This window comes from Glycine soja, chromosome 11 (genome assembly GCF_004193775.1).
Source record: "Glycine soja cultivar W05 chromosome 11, ASM419377v2, whole genome shotgun sequence".
Classification (NCBI taxonomy): Eukaryota; Viridiplantae; Streptophyta; class Magnoliopsida; order Fabales; family Fabaceae; genus Glycine; species Glycine soja.
The window spans coordinates 22,338,680-22,355,899 of NC_041012.1; the positions used below are offsets into that span (position 1 = coordinate 22,338,680).

Here is a 17,220-nt window from a genome sequence, read left to right on the forward strand (position 1 = left end):
ATACCATCAATTCGGTTTTGTCTAGGAACACCATCATTCCCTCTTCTCCTCCTTTCTTCTTCATTATGATCTCTATTCTCCATTTGATCCAACCTCTCATGGAGCGCATCATCTCGTTGTTTCATTAACCTCTCCATATGTTGCATCAAAGCTTGCATTTGGAATTGCGAAAGCCCCACTCCATCATTAGGATTAGTGCCTGACATCTCAAACAAACAAATCAAACGTAACAAGACAATTATAGTTGTTGTTTGAATACCTCACCCACTCAAGTGTATCACACAATTATGGCTTTTCTCTAATGAAACACTCTTGCCTTTTACCACTCTAATTCCCCTTGAGTTCTTAGGCAATTCAAGAGATTATGGCCACAACAAAGAACAATTCACCAATATGTGTTAGGTAAGGCTAGAGAGACAAGGAAAAGGTTAACCAAGAAAAAGGCTAACAATGTTTTTAGGCACAAATGAAGGAAATAAAATTCAGAATTTAGGAATTCAAGTAACAATCCTTCATGCAACCAATATATTACCTTAAAGAGATTTTTTTTTTTTAAAAGTTCTTCAAGCATGAACCATTCAGCCCAATTTTTTTTTTTTTTTTTAATTTTGCTTATACGAAATTCTGCTTCTTCTTTTTTTTTTTTTTTTTTTATAACAAAGAGATCAAAAGGCTTAACTTTTGCAATGGTTCAGCCTAAAAAAATATATATGAATAAGAAGGTAATATAAATGGCAAAGAGAATAAAGAAGGATGTTACCCAATATTTCCAGCAAAGGAAGTGTTGATCCTAGAACCAGAGCTCTGATACCAAATGATATGAACCCTCATGGCACAAGGGCTGACTTAGGATCGTCTAGGATTAAACCTTGATGGAAAATGCGGAAATTGATTAAGGAAAGGATGGAAAATAAGGTGGTTAATCTCGTGGGTCTTAATAAGGTGGTTTCTGGCATAAAATGGATGAATGGGATGGTAAAACGTAGGTTAAGTGGTGGCTGGACAGAAATATAGAAATGGCAATAACGGAAGCTACAGGGCTCCAAATGAGGTGATTCCAAAACGAGGTGAAAGGTCTCGTTTTGAAATTCAATTTAGGCTCAAGAATCACTTAATTTGAGTGTGTGAAATGGGAGTTATGGTCACGAGATAATTTTGGGCAGAGGTGGATTTTCTGGAATTGTGGTTTGAAAGAACAAGGGTGGAGATGATGGGAAGGAAAGAATCACTCTTTCCAGCGAGGGCAACACACAAAGGTTGTGAAAGTCCTTTGATACAGCCAGGGTGTTCTTGAATCACTCAAGAATTTAGGAGAATCACTCTCACTAAGATAAAAGAGATAAACTCTAATTTTCTGAATAAAACTCAACTTGTGTTTATTGATAAAATGGTTCAGCTTATATAGAAGCTTTACAGCAGATTTTAGTAATGACCCACTAACCTAGAATTAAAATAACTTAATGCCATTAACCTAGGGAATTAAAACAAACTAAATGGCTGAGTGTAACTGAAATTGTTGGCAACCAAAAGTCACCCCCAACAGCCAACAAGTCAGCCACCATTTGGTCTCCCAAAAGGCTGATGCCTAGGTTGCCAATTGGGCCCTTATTACAACTTGAACTAAAGCCCTTTTAGTTGATTAACCCAAAACATATTTTTGGTCAGCCAACTTTACAAGGATTGGGCCATTATTTAGACAAACTAAACACTCTAAAATTGAAATAAAGTGGTGTCATTTAGTCCTCCATTTGGGCCATGATACAACTCACAACCTTGGACTTTTCTCCTTGAAACTTGGGCTTGTATTCAAATAGTATGGACAGCACTTGTTGAAGAGCTTCCTTGGCTTTCCTTGCTCTAGCCCTTGTCATAGGTCCTCCAAGTCCTTCAAGTGGATCCTTGCCCTTGCTCTTGGTCATGTCCTCATCAATAGGTCCTCCAAGTCCTTCAAGTGGATCCTTGCCCTTGCTCTTGGTCATGTCCTCATCAACAAGGCTCTCAGAAAGTGGCATTGATGATGAAGAAGCAGCTGAAGAAGAGGAAGAGGCAGCTGAGGAAGACAAAGAAGCAGCTGAAGAAGAAGAAGAAGCTGCTGAGGAAGAGGAAGATGCAGCAGAAGAGACAGAATCAGATGATGATTCTGAAGCCACCCCATGATCATCAGACCCTTATGTTTGCTTTTCACTTTTATTAGCTAAAGGGGCATGTCCCTTTGAACAATTGATTGTTATTGGTCTGTAATATTCGCACATTAATTTCATGCATCCTACTTTTGCCAAATTTATGTCTAAAAAGGGGGAGTAATAGTATTATGCTTGCTATTATGCATGATTTTGAGTAATAGGATACTATGTATGCAATAGTAGATGTATGGCAGTAGGATACGATGTATGCATGATTCATGACCTTGAGGGGGAGTTGTATGTACATGACTTTGAGGGGGAGACTGCTGCTGCTGAGGATGACTGATGTAAGCTACTAGAAGATGCTGCAGTAACGAGCATGAAGACAGGGGGAGCAGAAAGCGGATGTCACATGAGATGTCTTGACATCCTGGAAAAGACTAGTAGCTGATAGAAGATGCTGCAGTAAGCATGAAGACAGGGGGAGCAGTAGCAGAAAGCTGATGTCACGAGAGATGTCTTGACATCCTGGAGAAGACTTGTAGATTTGCAACTTGAAGAATTTCCGCTGTGCTTGATTACTCTGATAATGAAAGTTGCTGATCCCACTTGCATAACTGCTCGCACCTGCTCAGGAAGTGTCTAAGTATGTTTTAGACAAAATTTGCCAAAGGGGGAGATTGTTAGTGCTTAGCTCTACTGAGTGTTTAAAAGGTTGGCTAAGATTTTGTTAAAACATAAGCACTTAGACAATGAAGGAAAGCTGGAGTTGCTGCACATGATGTCCAACGTTATGTCAAGGAATGAGATCGGGCTGCACAATGCACAAGGCAAGATAAAATGTCAAATGAAGAATTGAAGTTGCAGGATCCACGATGTCGGATACAATGTCCTGACATCCTGCCCGAGAATACTGGAGTTGCTGTACAATGCAAGATAAAAGTCAAGTGCAGAAGTGAAGTTGCAGGATCCACGATGTCGGATACAATGTCCTGACATCCTGCCCGAGAATACTGGAGTTGCTGTACAATGCAAGATAAAAGTCAAGTGCAGAAGTGAAGCTGCAGGATCCACGATGTCGGACACGATGTCCTGACATCCGGCCCGAAAATACTGGACATATAAATCTGTTATATCTTTAACAGATTATTGTGCAGTTAGCAAGAGATTAGAAGATCTATCTTTAGGAACGAATTAAAAGATCATTAAAGTTCGAATTTCAAAGTAGAAGAGTTCGTTCAGGGATTAAAGATTAAAGATTAAAGATTCAAACTAAAAGATCAAAAGTTATCTTTTAGTTCTCTAACTGCAGATTTTTTGCAGAAGAAGATAGATCTCATCCAGCACAAGCCGTTGCAGCCCAGAAACGCAAATTGCTATATAATCATGGAGGCTGCACGAGTTCTGTACCAAGTCCGGGATTGAAGAGTTATTTTGTGAGTTTTGGGACTTGAGTCTTTTGTGAGCCACCTTGATGGTACCCTAGCATCAAGTGTTGGACCTATGTGTGTAGAGTTGATCTCTTGTGTCTAGAGTTGATCTCTAGTGTGTAGAGTTGATCTCTTTTGTTCAGAGTTGATCTCTGGTGTGTCTCTGACTTAATTGTAAACATGGGAGTGTGAGTGAGAGGGAGTGAGCGGAGGTTCTCATATCTAAGAGTGGCTCTTAGGTAGAGATCGCACGGGTAGTGGTTAGGTGAGAAGGTTGTAAACAGGGGCTGTTAGACCTTGAACTAACACTATTGAGAGTGGATTTCCTCCCTGGCTTGGTAGCCCCCAGATGTAGGTGAGGTTGCACCGAACTGGGTTAACAATTCTCTTGTGTTATTTACTTGTTTAAATCTGTTCATACGGACACATACGATCTCCATGTTCTGAAGCGTGATGTCGTGACATCCTGTACGACATCTGTCCCCAGTATCAGAATTTCATCTTGGAAATTATTTTCTGAAAATCTCCTCTGGTAATCGATTACAAGACTTGTGTAATAGATCACAGGCTTTAAAATTTGAATAAATTGCTGGTAATCAATTACCATCCATGTGTAATCGATTACACATTATAAATTTTGAATTCAAATTTCTAGTGACTGTTATAAACATTTTCAGCTGCTGGTAATCGATTATCGGAGAGCAAATCTCAATTTGAAATGATAGAATTCTTTGGTCAAACCTTTTGTTTTTTCAATTTGGAAACTTCTTCCAAAAGATTCTAGAAATCAACTTGATCATATATCTTGACTTTCTTGGATTCTTGTCTTGAATAAAACTTAGAAGCACTTGATCCTTTAGCATCATCAAGACATCAAAACATCTTGCTTCTACATAGGAGTCATTTGACTTAATCCATCAGCTGAAAAATCCTTCAACTATTTCTCGTCCTTGGAAAATTCTTTTTGCAAGAATCAATTGCGTCTTTCATTCTTCCTCACTACGAGGTTGTGAAAACAAGACAACAATTGGTACCTCTAAGCCCTACACTGGGGCAATGAAAGGCCCCATGCATAAACCTCAAACGAACCTAGGGGCAGATTAGAAGTTCTCACTCAATAGGTTCCCAGCTACAAGGTCATGACGAAAGACAACGATTGGTACCTCAAAGCCTTACACTGGGGCAATGAGGGGCACCGTGCATGAGCCTCAAGTGAACATAGGGGCCGATCAAAAGTTCTCACCCATCGATGTTTTTAACAAAAAAAAAAGGGACAAACCCTAGGATTTCAATGGATTGATTAAACATCAAACGACTCCATTGCCGTCACTCCAAAATGGTCAAGTGACTAAATCAAAAAGAACATACACTCTGAGGGAGTTCCCGGAGAGATTTGCAAAAAGATAGGATGAGGTTGCATGAATTATCACCTTTTTCAAAAGGGCAGTCAATCTGTGTTTTCCAACAAAAAAAAAAATCAAATCAAAATCAAAATCACAAAATAGGGAAAGAATGCCATGAACATTGTACAACTTTCCATTACATTGCATTGTTTCATATAAAGTCCGCATTTACCCAAATTTCACAACAAAGGTTGCATGCATTTGCATCCCTCAAAATCATGTTAACTACATAGATTCCCTACATCTAAATGTCCAAATCTTTTGAATTTGGGATGACCGGCTCTCTCGATGAGTCGATCTCTTGCTTTCTCATAAGGATGGACCCTCGGGTACTAGTACCCTGGTCTTCAGAGGACTACACTCCTCGCCAACAGAGGGTTGCACGCCCTCACCTTAAGAGGACTGTGTGTCCTCACTTTCAGAGGACTGCATGTCCTCACCTTCAGAGGGCTACACGCCCTCGCCATCAGAGGACTGCATGTCCTCACCTTCAGAGGGTTACACGCCCTCGCCATCAGAGGACTGCATGTCCTCACCTTCGTAGGGCTACACGCCCTCACCTTTAGAGGACTACACGTCCTCGCCAACAGAGGGCTACACGCCTTCACCTTTAGAGGACTACACGTCCTCGCCAACAGAGGGCTGCACGCCCTCACCTTGAGAGGACTACACGCCCTCACCTCCAGAGGACTATACATCCTCGCCTTGAGAGGGCTACCCGCCCTCGCCTTGGGTACTAGTTACCCTCACCTTCAGAGGACTACATGTCCTCACCTTCGTAGGGCTACATGCCCTCACCTTTAGAGGACTACACATCCTCGCCTTCAGAGGACTGCACGTCCTCACCTTGAGAGGACTAAACGTCCTCGCCTTGAGAGGACTACATGTCCTCACCATCAGAGGGCTGCACGCCCTCACCTCCAGAGGACTACACGTCCTCGCCTTGAGAGGACTACATGTCCTCACCATCAGAGGGCTGCACGCCCTCACCTCCAGAGGACTACACGTCCTCGCCTTGAGAGGGCTACTCGCCCTTGCCTTGGGTACTAGTTACCCTCACCTTCAGAGGACTGCATGTCCTCACCTTCGTAGGGCTACACGCCCTCACCTTTAGAGGACTACACGTCCTCGCCAACAGAGGGCTACACGCCTTCACCTTTAGAGGACTACACGTCCTCGCCAACAGAAGGCTGCACGCCCTCACCTTGAGAGGACTACACGCCCTCACCTCCAGAGGACTATACATCCTCGCCTTGAGAGGTTTGCACGCCCTCACCTTTAGAGGGCTACGTGTCCTCATTTTCAGTGTGCTCCACATCCGCACCTTAAGAGAATTTAAGGTCCTCTATCCTTAAATGCTTAACCAAGACTTGCACTCCCGGTTAAGGAACCAGTAGTTTCCTTTTAACGGTTCCTGGGCCACCCCCTGATATTGGAGGACGGCCAACTGTGCGAGCACAACCAGAGAGGGAGGCTATCACACAGCTACTATGCATACCGGGCCAAGATTTCACCTGTGCCGCTGCAAAGAGACGAGTGCGGATCATGCGCACCAACATGACCACTCTTACACAGATATAGATGACATTGCTACTTAGCAACATTCTGCCCAGCGACCGCAATGCCAATCTCCCCCTGCAAAAGTATCAGTTGGTCTGTGTCGTCCCGACATGGGTAAGTATGCATATGGTTCAACTGATTTCTGATACCATCTATTGTTTGCAGGGATCGCACCCACAAAGACACCCAGTGGACCTGAAGAAGTCCAACAGGGCCCTGGGGTTTCCAGCTCTGGTTACGGGCCTCTGTCGGCCCTACAGGGCACCCGTTCCCCCCAGCAAGTTCATGTCGTCGTGGCATAGTTCTAGGGAGTGTCTGTCGCCCCCAACAAGGTCATCAGGTCCCCCCTACCAATCGAGCTTTCATCAAGAAGTTCTGCGTCTCTAGGAAAGGAACAAAAAGAAGTCTTTAGACCGGACAATATCTGAACAATACAGAATTGTCACCAAATGAACAAAAAGAAGGAAAGGAAACCATGACCTAAAATGGTCTTCTCCCTTTAATTGCCAACCAAAATCAGTGCGCTAGCGACTTTTTCGCCCCACACTAAACAAAAACAGAAAAGGAAAAGCCAAAAAAAAATCAAAAGCCAAAAACACACAAAAGCCGAAAAACCCACCAAAAGAACCCATTCCCAAGGGAAGTCCTATTGATCCATGATCACACATGTAATTTTTGATTTGATAGGAAATAATTTGCAAAGTCAAGTCATGATATATCTATGGTTCGGAATTAGGATGAAACACTTACCTGTGCGAGATTGATACACTTTGAGTTATTTTCTTCTATTTTGTCGAACCCAGTGTTTCCTCTAAATGTTCATTTAGAAACGAAATGCTAACATCCAAAATATCAGTTAAGGTTATGGGGGATTTCATCAGCAGACTCTCCTTCCCCGGTAAACGCATTGTTTTTCACTCAAAAAAAGCGTATGCTGCTCTAATCAGTTGGAATATTTATCTCTTTACTAAAGCATGTTTGCATTTTAGCGAAGAAAACACCGAGACTTTTTCAAGTCTCACAAGTTATCCAGAACTACGTAGGTCTGAGTTCCTCATTGGAGGATACGTAGGAGCAAAAGCCTCGCTTTTGTCGACCACACTGCTTTCTGTTACCATGACCCAAGAGCTGGTAGCCTGCGGAGACACCTTACGGTTATCCGCACCTCGAGTGTGATTGATAAGCGGAGGCCAATATGGTCATCTGCACCCTTTCCGAAGATGTTGGCATCTTCTGGTGGAGACTTTTTCAAGTCTCACAAGTTATCTAGAACTACGTAGGTCTGAGTTCCTCATTGGAGGATACATAGGAGCAAGAGCCTTGCTTTTGTCGGCCGCCCCATAATCTTTGTCATACTGACCCTGAGGTCATGTGACATGCACCCTTGTGTCATCCAGAGGCGGCGGGCCCGATGACACGCAGAGATACCTTACGATTATCCGCACCCTTTTGTCATCCAGAGGCGGCGGGCCCGATGATACGCAGAGACAAAATTTGGTCATTCTGCACCCTTGTGTCATCCAGAGGCGGCGGGGCCGATGACACGCGGAGATACCTTACGGTTATCCGCACCCTTGTGTCATCCAGAGGCGGCGGGCCCGATGACACGCAGAGACAAAATTTGGTCATTCTGCACCCTTGTGTCATCCAGAGGCGGCGGGCCCGATGACACGCGGAGATACCTTACGGTTATCCGCACCCTTGTGTCATCCAGAGGCGGCGGGCCCGATGACACGCAGAGACAAAATTTGGTCATTCTGCACCCTTGTGTCATCCAGAGGCGGCGGGCCCGATGACACGCGGAGATACCTTACGGTTATCCGCACCCTTGTGTCATCCAGAGGCGGCGGGCCCGATGACACGCAGAGACAAAATTTGGTCATTCTACACCCTTGTGTCATCTAGAGGCGGCGGGCCCGATGACACGCGGAGATACCTTACGGTTATCCGCACCCTTGTGTCATCCAGAGGCGGCGGGCCCGATGACACGCAGAGACAAAATTTGGTCATTCTGCACCCTTGTGTCATCCAGAGGCGGCGGGCCCGATGACACGCGGAGATACCTTACGGTATTCCGCACCCTTTTGTCATCCAGAGGCGGCGGGCCCGATGACACGCAGAGACAAAATTTGGTCATTCTGCACCCTTGTGTCATCCAGAGGCGGCGGGCCCGATGACATGCAGAGACTGACATAGTCTTCTGCACCTTTTGTTCCTCCGGGAACAACGAGTCATTTACATGCGGAAATTTTACGGTCACCCGCGACTCTCGTCAACCGAGAGGAACGAAATTAGTGTCATACGCTAATTTCGTCCGGGGATCTTTGCTTGATGACATGCGACCTTTGTTTGGTCCTTGTGAGGTGCTTGGCACCCATCATTAGGCAATTTGTGAAATTCCGGGAACAACAAGTCATTTACATGCGGAAATTTTATGGTCACCCGCGACTCTCGTCAACCGAGAGGAACGAAATTAGTGTCATAGCCTAATTTCGTCCGGGGATCTTTGCTTGATGACATGCGACCTTTCTTTGGTCCTTGTGAGGTGCTTGGCACCCATCATTAGGCAATTTGTGAAATTCCGGGAACAACAAGTCATTTGCATGTGGAGATTTTATGGTCACCCGCGACTCTCGTCAAATCGAGAGGAATGAAATTAGTGTCTTGTCTTTACTTTCCTTTTATCTCCAATAAAAGACAAGTAAAGAGGGGCAACTGTCATACCCTAATTTCGTCCGGGGACCTTTGCTTGATGACATGCGACCTTTCTGTGGTCCTTGTGAGGTGCTTGGCACCCATCATTAGGCAATTTGTGAAATTCCAGGACATGCCGGAAAACCAAAAAATATTGATGCACAATCCGTAAGTTTCCGTGACACACCGGAAATCAAATGGAAGCATCGTTGCATAATTAAGTGAGATTCCGTAACATTCCGTAAGTCAAAAAGGGGATGATTATGTAATCCGCAAGGTTCCGTAACATTACGGAAAGAAAACAAGTATCGTTACAAGATTCGTAAGTTTCCGTAACTTTACGAAAAAAAGAATCACCAAAAAAGGTAAGGGGGTGAACTTATCAAGATAGGGGTGTAAATAGCAATTCAAATCTAGGCCCTTCCAGAACATTTTGGAAGTTGGGTTGCTTAAGGAGGAAGCAACTGGGCGGCAAGCTCCTCCACGTTTTTGAAAAATGGTTTTCGGGGCTTCCGCGGCTTCCATAATACTTCCGTAAAATTTCCGAAAACCTTGGGTAAGCATATTCCACTTAACATTGGTGAAAGGGAAGAGAAAAAAGATGAAAATCAAATTCGAAAACAGTTCCGTAAGGCTTCCGTAACTTTTCCGTAAAATACGAAAAGGGGGTGAACTTAGTAATTCGGGTGCGCTTAGAAATCTTCTTCATTAAGTCTTTGGGCGGCAAGCACCTCCCTTTTTTTCTATAAATAGGGGACGGGGGAGCTGTTTCAAAATGTTCAAGACCCCTTTGGCTATGCATTTCGGCTATTTTGGGCAAAAAACACGTTTTCGTGAAGAAAAATCGAGTCAAAGTGCTTCTGTAACGCTTCCGTAAGCGATTCTGTGGAAATTCTTCATCGTTCTTCGTCGTTCTTCACCGTTCTTCATCCGTTCTTCGTTCGTTCTTCGTTCTTCAACGGGTAAGTTTTCGAATCCGAGACTTTCAATTCATTTCTTGTTTTGTGTACTTTCACTTTAATTTCGTTTACTTTCAGTTTTCTTTTCTTCCCTTTTGACGTGCTTAAGCCATTTATTTAAGTCATTTCTCGCTTAATCTAAAAATAAAATAAATTTCCACCGATCGTTTGAATTGTATCATCCGTTAATTTTGGTTAAAATGAATTCTGATTGTTCGGTCATGCCGTAACCACGTTGGAAATCAAAAAAAGAGGTAAAATAATAATATAATAATCAAAAAAATATTTTTTAGTAAAGTAAAGCGAAAAATCAATCGGACGTTTTCTCTTTGGGATGTCTCATTCTTAATCGAATTGACTAATAACTAAGGTGAAACTAAGGCTAAAATCAACTCGCCTAGTCAAGCTCGTCCACAAAAATAGGTTTTTGAAAGTTTATCACTTCAATTTCTTATTAAGTAAAATGGGTCATTTTTAAGGTCCAACGCCTTAAAATGATCACCTTTCAAGTAAAAAGAATCACTTGATTCACGCATAAGAAAGAACTACGTAGGTCTGATTTTCTCATCCCAATTAAGGAATACGTAGGAGCAAAGGGAAACACCCTTGTCGACCACAAAAAGAGAAAAAATATAAAAAGGGTATAAAGGATATAAGGACATAAAAGGGAACGTAAAAATCAAAGTCATGTTTGCACATTCGATTAAAGGCTGTCGTCCCTTGTGACGGACGTGTGGGGTGCTAATACCTTCCCCGCGCGTAAATACAACTCCCGAACCTTTCACTTAAAAGTTTGTAGATCGCGTCTTTTCTGGTTTTTCCGACGTTTTCCTCAAATAAACGTTGGTGGCGACTCCGCGCGTATTCCTTTCGTGGAACACGCATCCCGCGAGTCACGCGTCGCCCTCCCGCCGAAGGGTAGGTTGCGACAAGTAGTTAGGCATAGTGTGCATCCTGATCATTCTGTGCATTTTGAGCATTTTAAGCATTTCGAGCATTTTGTGTATTCTGAGCATTATGTTGCTGGTGATTCTAAACATTTTGATTTTGAGCATTTGGCTGCTAATTTTTATACTGAGAACATGGCTCAACCTCCATCTCGTGAGAGGACTCTTAGGGAGATGGTTGCACCTGACTTCACTTATGAAAGCTTGTCCATTCAATATCCTGATGAGGATGTTCCATATGTTCTCAAGACTGGACTAATACATTTGTTGCCCAAGTTTCATGGTCTTGCAGGTGAAGATCCTCATAAGCATCTTAAGGAATTCCATATTGTCTGTTCCACCATGAAGCCCCCTGATGTCCAAGAAGATCATATCTTTCTAAAGGCTTTTCCTCATTCTCTAGAGGGAGTGGCGAAAGATTGGCTGTACTACCTTGCTCCCAGGTCCATTACTAGCTGGGATGACCTTAAGAGGGTGTTCTTGGAGAAAATTTTCCCTGCATCTAGGTCCACTGCCATCAGAAAAGACATTTCAGGCATCAGGCAACTTAGTGAAGAGAGCTTGTATGAGTACTGGGAAAGATTCAAGAAATTGTGTGCAAGTTGTCCTCACCACCAGATTTCTGAGCAACTCCTTCTGCAATATTTCTATGAGGGACTTAGCAACATGGAGAGGAGTATGATTGATGCTGCCAGTGGTGGAGCTCTTGGTGATATGACTCCTATTGAGGCTAGGAATCTGATTGAGAAAATGGCTTCCAACTCCCAACAATTCAGTGCAAGAAATGATGCTATTGTCCTTAGAGGAGTCCATGATGTGGCCACAGATTCATCTTCATTTGCTGAAAATAAGAAGCTTGAGGGAAAACTTGATGCCTTGGTCAACCTCGTAACTCAGCTTGCCATAAATCAGAAATTTGCATATACACCTGTTACTATTGCAAGAGTCTGTGGTCTATGTTCTTCTGCTGATCACCATACAGATCTCTATCCTTCTTTGCAGCAATCTGGAGTCAATGAGCAACCTGAAGCCTATGCTACAAACATTTATAATAGACCCCCTCAGTAGCAAAACCAACAACAACAAAATAATTATGATCTTTCAAACAATAGATACAATCCAGGTTGGAGGAATCATCCAAATCTGAGATGGGCAAATCCTCCACAACAACAACAGCAGCAGCAACAAGAACCTGTCCCTCCCTTCCAAAATGTTGTTGGTCCAAGCAGGCCATATGTTCCTCTGCCAATGCAGCAGCAGCAACAACAACAAAGACAACAAGCAACTGAGGCCCCTTCTCAACCTTCCTTAGAAGAGTTAGTGAGGCAATTGACCATCCAGAATATGCAATTTCAGCAAGAGACAAGAGCCTCCATTCAGAGTCTGGCAAATCAGATGGGCAAGATGGCTACTCCATTGAACCAAGCTCAGTCCCAAAATTCTGACAAATTGTCTTCACAAACTGTGAAGAATCCGAAAAATGTGAGTGTTATCACCTTGAGGTCTGGCAAGCAAATTGAAGTGCCTCCACCAGTAGCAGCACCTGCACATGAACCTATCAAGCTTCATTCTACACCTAAAAAAGAGGACGAGCTAGCTACACAAAAGAGAAAGCTTCCTGATCATGAGGGAGCTAACAAAAATTTTCATGCAGGTGGACCTTCTTCTAGTAGTTCTGACTTGTAGCAGCCTCTTATCCCTCTTCCATTTCCACCTAGAGCAATTCCAAACAAAAAGATGGAAGAAGTGGATAAGGAGATCTTGGAGACCTTCAGGAAAGTAGAGGTGAACATACCTCTGCTAGATTGCATCAAGCAAATTCCAAGATATGCCAAGTTTCTAAAGGAGTTGTGCACCCACAAAAAGAGGCTCAAAGGCAATGAAAGGATTAGCATGGGCAGAAATGTGTCAGCATTGATAGGTAAATCTATTCCTCACATTCCTGAGAAATGTAAGGACCCAAGTACTTTCTGTATACCTTGCATTATTGGGAACAACAAATTTGAGAATGCCATGCTAGATCTAGGAGCATCAATTAATGTCATGCCTCTGTCTATTTTCAATTCTTTATCTCTTGGACCTTTGCAACCTACGGGTGTGGTGATTCAATTGGCAAATAGAAGTTTTGCTCACCCCCACAGGTTTTATAGAGGATGTGTTGGTTCGGGTTGGTGAAATTATTTTTCCTGCTGATTTTTATGTTCTTGATATGGAAGAGGGATTTTCCCATGGTTCAGTTCCAATTATTTTAGGCAGACCATTTTTTAAAACAGCCCGAAACAAGATAGATGTTTATGCTGGCACATTGTCTATGGAATTTAGTGATATTGTTATTCATTTTAACATTCTTGATGCCATGAAACATTCATCTGAGGATCATTCTGTTTTTCGTGCTGAGATACTTGATCAGATTGTTGATGATTATATGTTTGATTTTGAATCTCTTCATGGTAGGAAACATCCATTTTTATCCGATCTACATACTTGTCATTCCTCATGCATTGAATTTGAATCTGAGTTTGAATTTGATCCAGTATCTGATTTTTATGCTGAGAGTAAATTTGAATTTGAGTCTGGTTCTGATTTTCTGGGTGTTGTACCTCTTGATGTTGATTTTTTAGAGTCATAATGCATTAACCATGTTGCAGGAAGTACATATACTTCTGACTTGCTTTATGAGGTACAGGCTAAGGAACCCTCCTTTTCTTCTCCTACCATGGTTCCTCCCACTGTTCAGCCACCACCCACACCAGAGTTGAAGCCCTTACCAGCAAACCTCAAGTATGCTTACTTGGAGGACAAGGAAAAATTTCCAGTGATCATCTCGGCCTCCCTTGCTACTGAGCAAGAGGAAAAGTTGTTGCTAGTGCTCAAGAGGCACAAGAAAGCCATTGATGGACTTTAGCATACATTCCTGGTATTAGCCCATCTACCTACATGCATAGGTTACTTTTAGAGGATGGAGCTAAGCCAGTGAGGCAGCCACAGCGGTGACTCAACCCCATCATTCTAGATGTGGTGAAAAAGGAGGTGACCAAGCTCTTGCAAGCTGGAATCATCTACCCCATTTCTGACAGTCAGTGGGTGAGTCCAGTCCAAGTGGTTCCTAAGAAGACAGGCCTCACAGTGATCAAGAATGAGAGGGATGAGCTTATCCCCGCAAGAGTGCAGAACAGCTGGCGAGTCTGCATTGATTATATAGGAGGCTAAACCAAGCAACCAAAACAGATCATTTTCCCCTGCCATTCATTGATCAAATGCTTGAGCGCTTGGCAGGTAAGTCTCATTACTATTTTCTTGATGGTTTTTCTGGTTATTTACAAATTCATATTGCTCCTGAGGATCAAGAAAAGACCACATTCACCTGTCCCTTTGGCACTTTTTCCTATAGGAGGATTCCCTTTGGCCTATGCAACGCCCCTGGTACCTTCCAGCGGTGTATGCTTAGCATTTTCAGTGACTTTTTAGAGAGTTGCATAGAGGTGTTTATGGATGATTTTACTGTTTATGGATCCTCTTTTGATGCATGTTTGGATAGTCTGGATAGAGTTCTTAATAGATGCATTAAAACTGACCTTGTGCTGAATTTTGAAAAATGTCACTTCGTGGTAGAACAAGGTATAGTTTTAGGGCATATCATTTCCAGTATGGGCATAGAGGTAGACCGTGCAAAGATAGCTGTTATTTCACAATTGCCTTACCCCTCTTGAGTGCGAGAGGTTCGTTCTTTTCTTGGCCATGCAGGGTTTTATAGGCGCTTTATCAAGGATTTTACCAAAGTGGCTCTTCCACTATCCAATCTGCTGCAAATGGAGGAGGAGTTTGATTTTGATGATCGATGCAAAGAGGCTTTTGATTGCCTCAAGCGTGTGTTGACTACCACCCCTATCATTTAGGCACCTAATTGGATAGCCCCATTTAAGCTGATGTGCGATGCATCCAATTATGCATTGGGGGTTGTCCTTGCTCAAAAGACTGACAAGCTGCCTCGGGTGATCTACAACGCTTCCAAAACTTTGGATGCTGCCCAAGCAAATTACACTACCATAGAGAATGAGCTATTTGTGATAGTTTTTGCTCTTGAGAAATTTCGTTCATATTTGCTTGGTACTCGTGTTATTTTTTATACTGACCATGTAGCTCTGAAGTACCTGTTGAAGAAGGCTAAATCAAAGCCTAGATTGATCAGGTGGATGCTTTGGCTCCAAGAGTTTGATTTGGAGATCTGTGATCAGAGAGGTGTACAGAACCTCGTGGCTGACCACCTGAGTAGGATTGAGCGTGCATCTAAGGACTCACCCATTCGAGATGATTTTCCGGATGACCATTTGTACATTCTGTATAATATTTCTGATTCCTTCCCTACTCCTTGGTTTGCTAATATTGTAAATTATTTGGTTGCTTCTGTTTTTTCTCCCTTAGCATCTAAAGCTCAAACTGATAAAATTAAGAGCGATGCTAAACATTATATTTGGGATGACCCCTATTTGTGGAAGTTATGGAATGACCAGGTTATTAGGAGATGCATTCCAGACCATGAGATTGACTCGATCCTGCAATTTTGTCATTCTTCCGCACTAGGTGGCAATCTTGGCATACAGAGGACAACTCGCAAGGTGCTTGACTGCAGTTTCTATTGGCCCACCATCTTCAAGGATGCATGGAGAATCTGTAGCACTTGTGAACCTTGTCAAAGAGCAGGTGGCTCACTTTCATGGAGACAGCAAATGCCTCAACAACCCATGTTGTTCTGTGAGGTGTTTGATGTCTGGGGGACTTTATGGGGCCTTTCCCTATCTCTTTTGGTTTTGTTTATATTCTCCTTGCTGTTGATTATGTTTCAAAATGGGTGGAAGCCAACCCATCGTTAGTGATCAAGGCACCCATTTTTGTAGCAGATCCATGTATGCCTTGCTCAAAAAGTATGGGGTCATGCATAGAATTTCCGCACCTTACCACCCCCAAACTAATGGGTAGGCTGAGATTTCAAACAGGGAGATAAAAAGGATCTCGGAGAAGATTGTGCAGCCGAATAGAAAGGATTAGAGCACCAGGTTGGATGATGTTCTTTGGGCACATAGGACTGCCTACAAAGCACCCATAGGAATGTCTCCTTATCAGGTTGTCTTTGGCAAGGCATGTCATCTTCTTGTAGAGATAGAGCACATAGCCTACTAGGCTGTAAAGACCTGCAACTTCTCTATTGATCAAGCTGGAGTGGAAAGGAAATTGCAACTAAGTGAGCTAGATGAGATCCGTTTAGAGGCCTATGAGAATTCCAAATTCTACAAGGAGAAGACCAAGAAGTTCCATGACAGCTTGATAGCTAAGATGGACTTCGTGGTTGGACAAAAAGTTTTATTGTATAACTCTAGGCTCGGACTCATGAGTGGTAAGTTGAGGTCAAAGTGGATTGGTTGTAACGACCCGCCTCGTCGCTACAGTATCCACACTCTAATATTTGATAATTTCAATTTTTATAAAAAGAACTCCCTTAATTTTTTATTATGAAAATAGAAGTGATTTTGTCACAACATAAATTCATCCAACAACACGCCATTACTTAAGTGAATATGCATAATTACATAGAAACAATAATTCGGTACAGTCATACACATAACGAAAATTAAATATGTTCATATATATAATTAAAATTCCAGTTTTACATCTTTAACTCAACAAAATAAAACTTAAAAAATCCAACTACGGAGGAGTTGATTACAAAACACAACTCTCTCCCAAAATAACGCCAACGTTATCACGTCAGCTCGGCGGCTCCTTACTAGAATCTTACTCGCTACACCCTGCCACTGTCATTCTGCTCCCACGAACAAGGTTCGTGATCATCACAGGTATCAACCACACGATACAAAATTGCAAGGGTGAGTTTATTATAAAAGAACCAATACCAATTCCAAATAACCACAATTAGCAAGGAACATAGGCAAACATGATAAGCATACACAACAATCATTATTCAACACTCATATCCAACAAATATTCATCATTCACATCCAACGATTACTCATCATCCATCCATGGACCCAATCAAGACTGTAAGAATGATGCATGCACCTAACTTAACACTCAGATGCAATGTGGTA

The 17,220-nt window shown here is 42.7% G+C and overlaps 1 non-coding gene across 1 annotated transcript; it reads right to left on the reverse strand.

The window, feature by feature from the left end:
- Window positions 1-11,629: 11,629 nt before the first annotated feature.
- LOC114377707 lies at window positions 11,630-11,736 on the reverse strand. The gene has a single exon (XR_003659146.1). It is a non-coding gene; the product is annotated as a small nucleolar RNA R71 (small nucleolar RNA).
- Window positions 11,737-17,220: the final 5,484 nt, after the last annotated feature.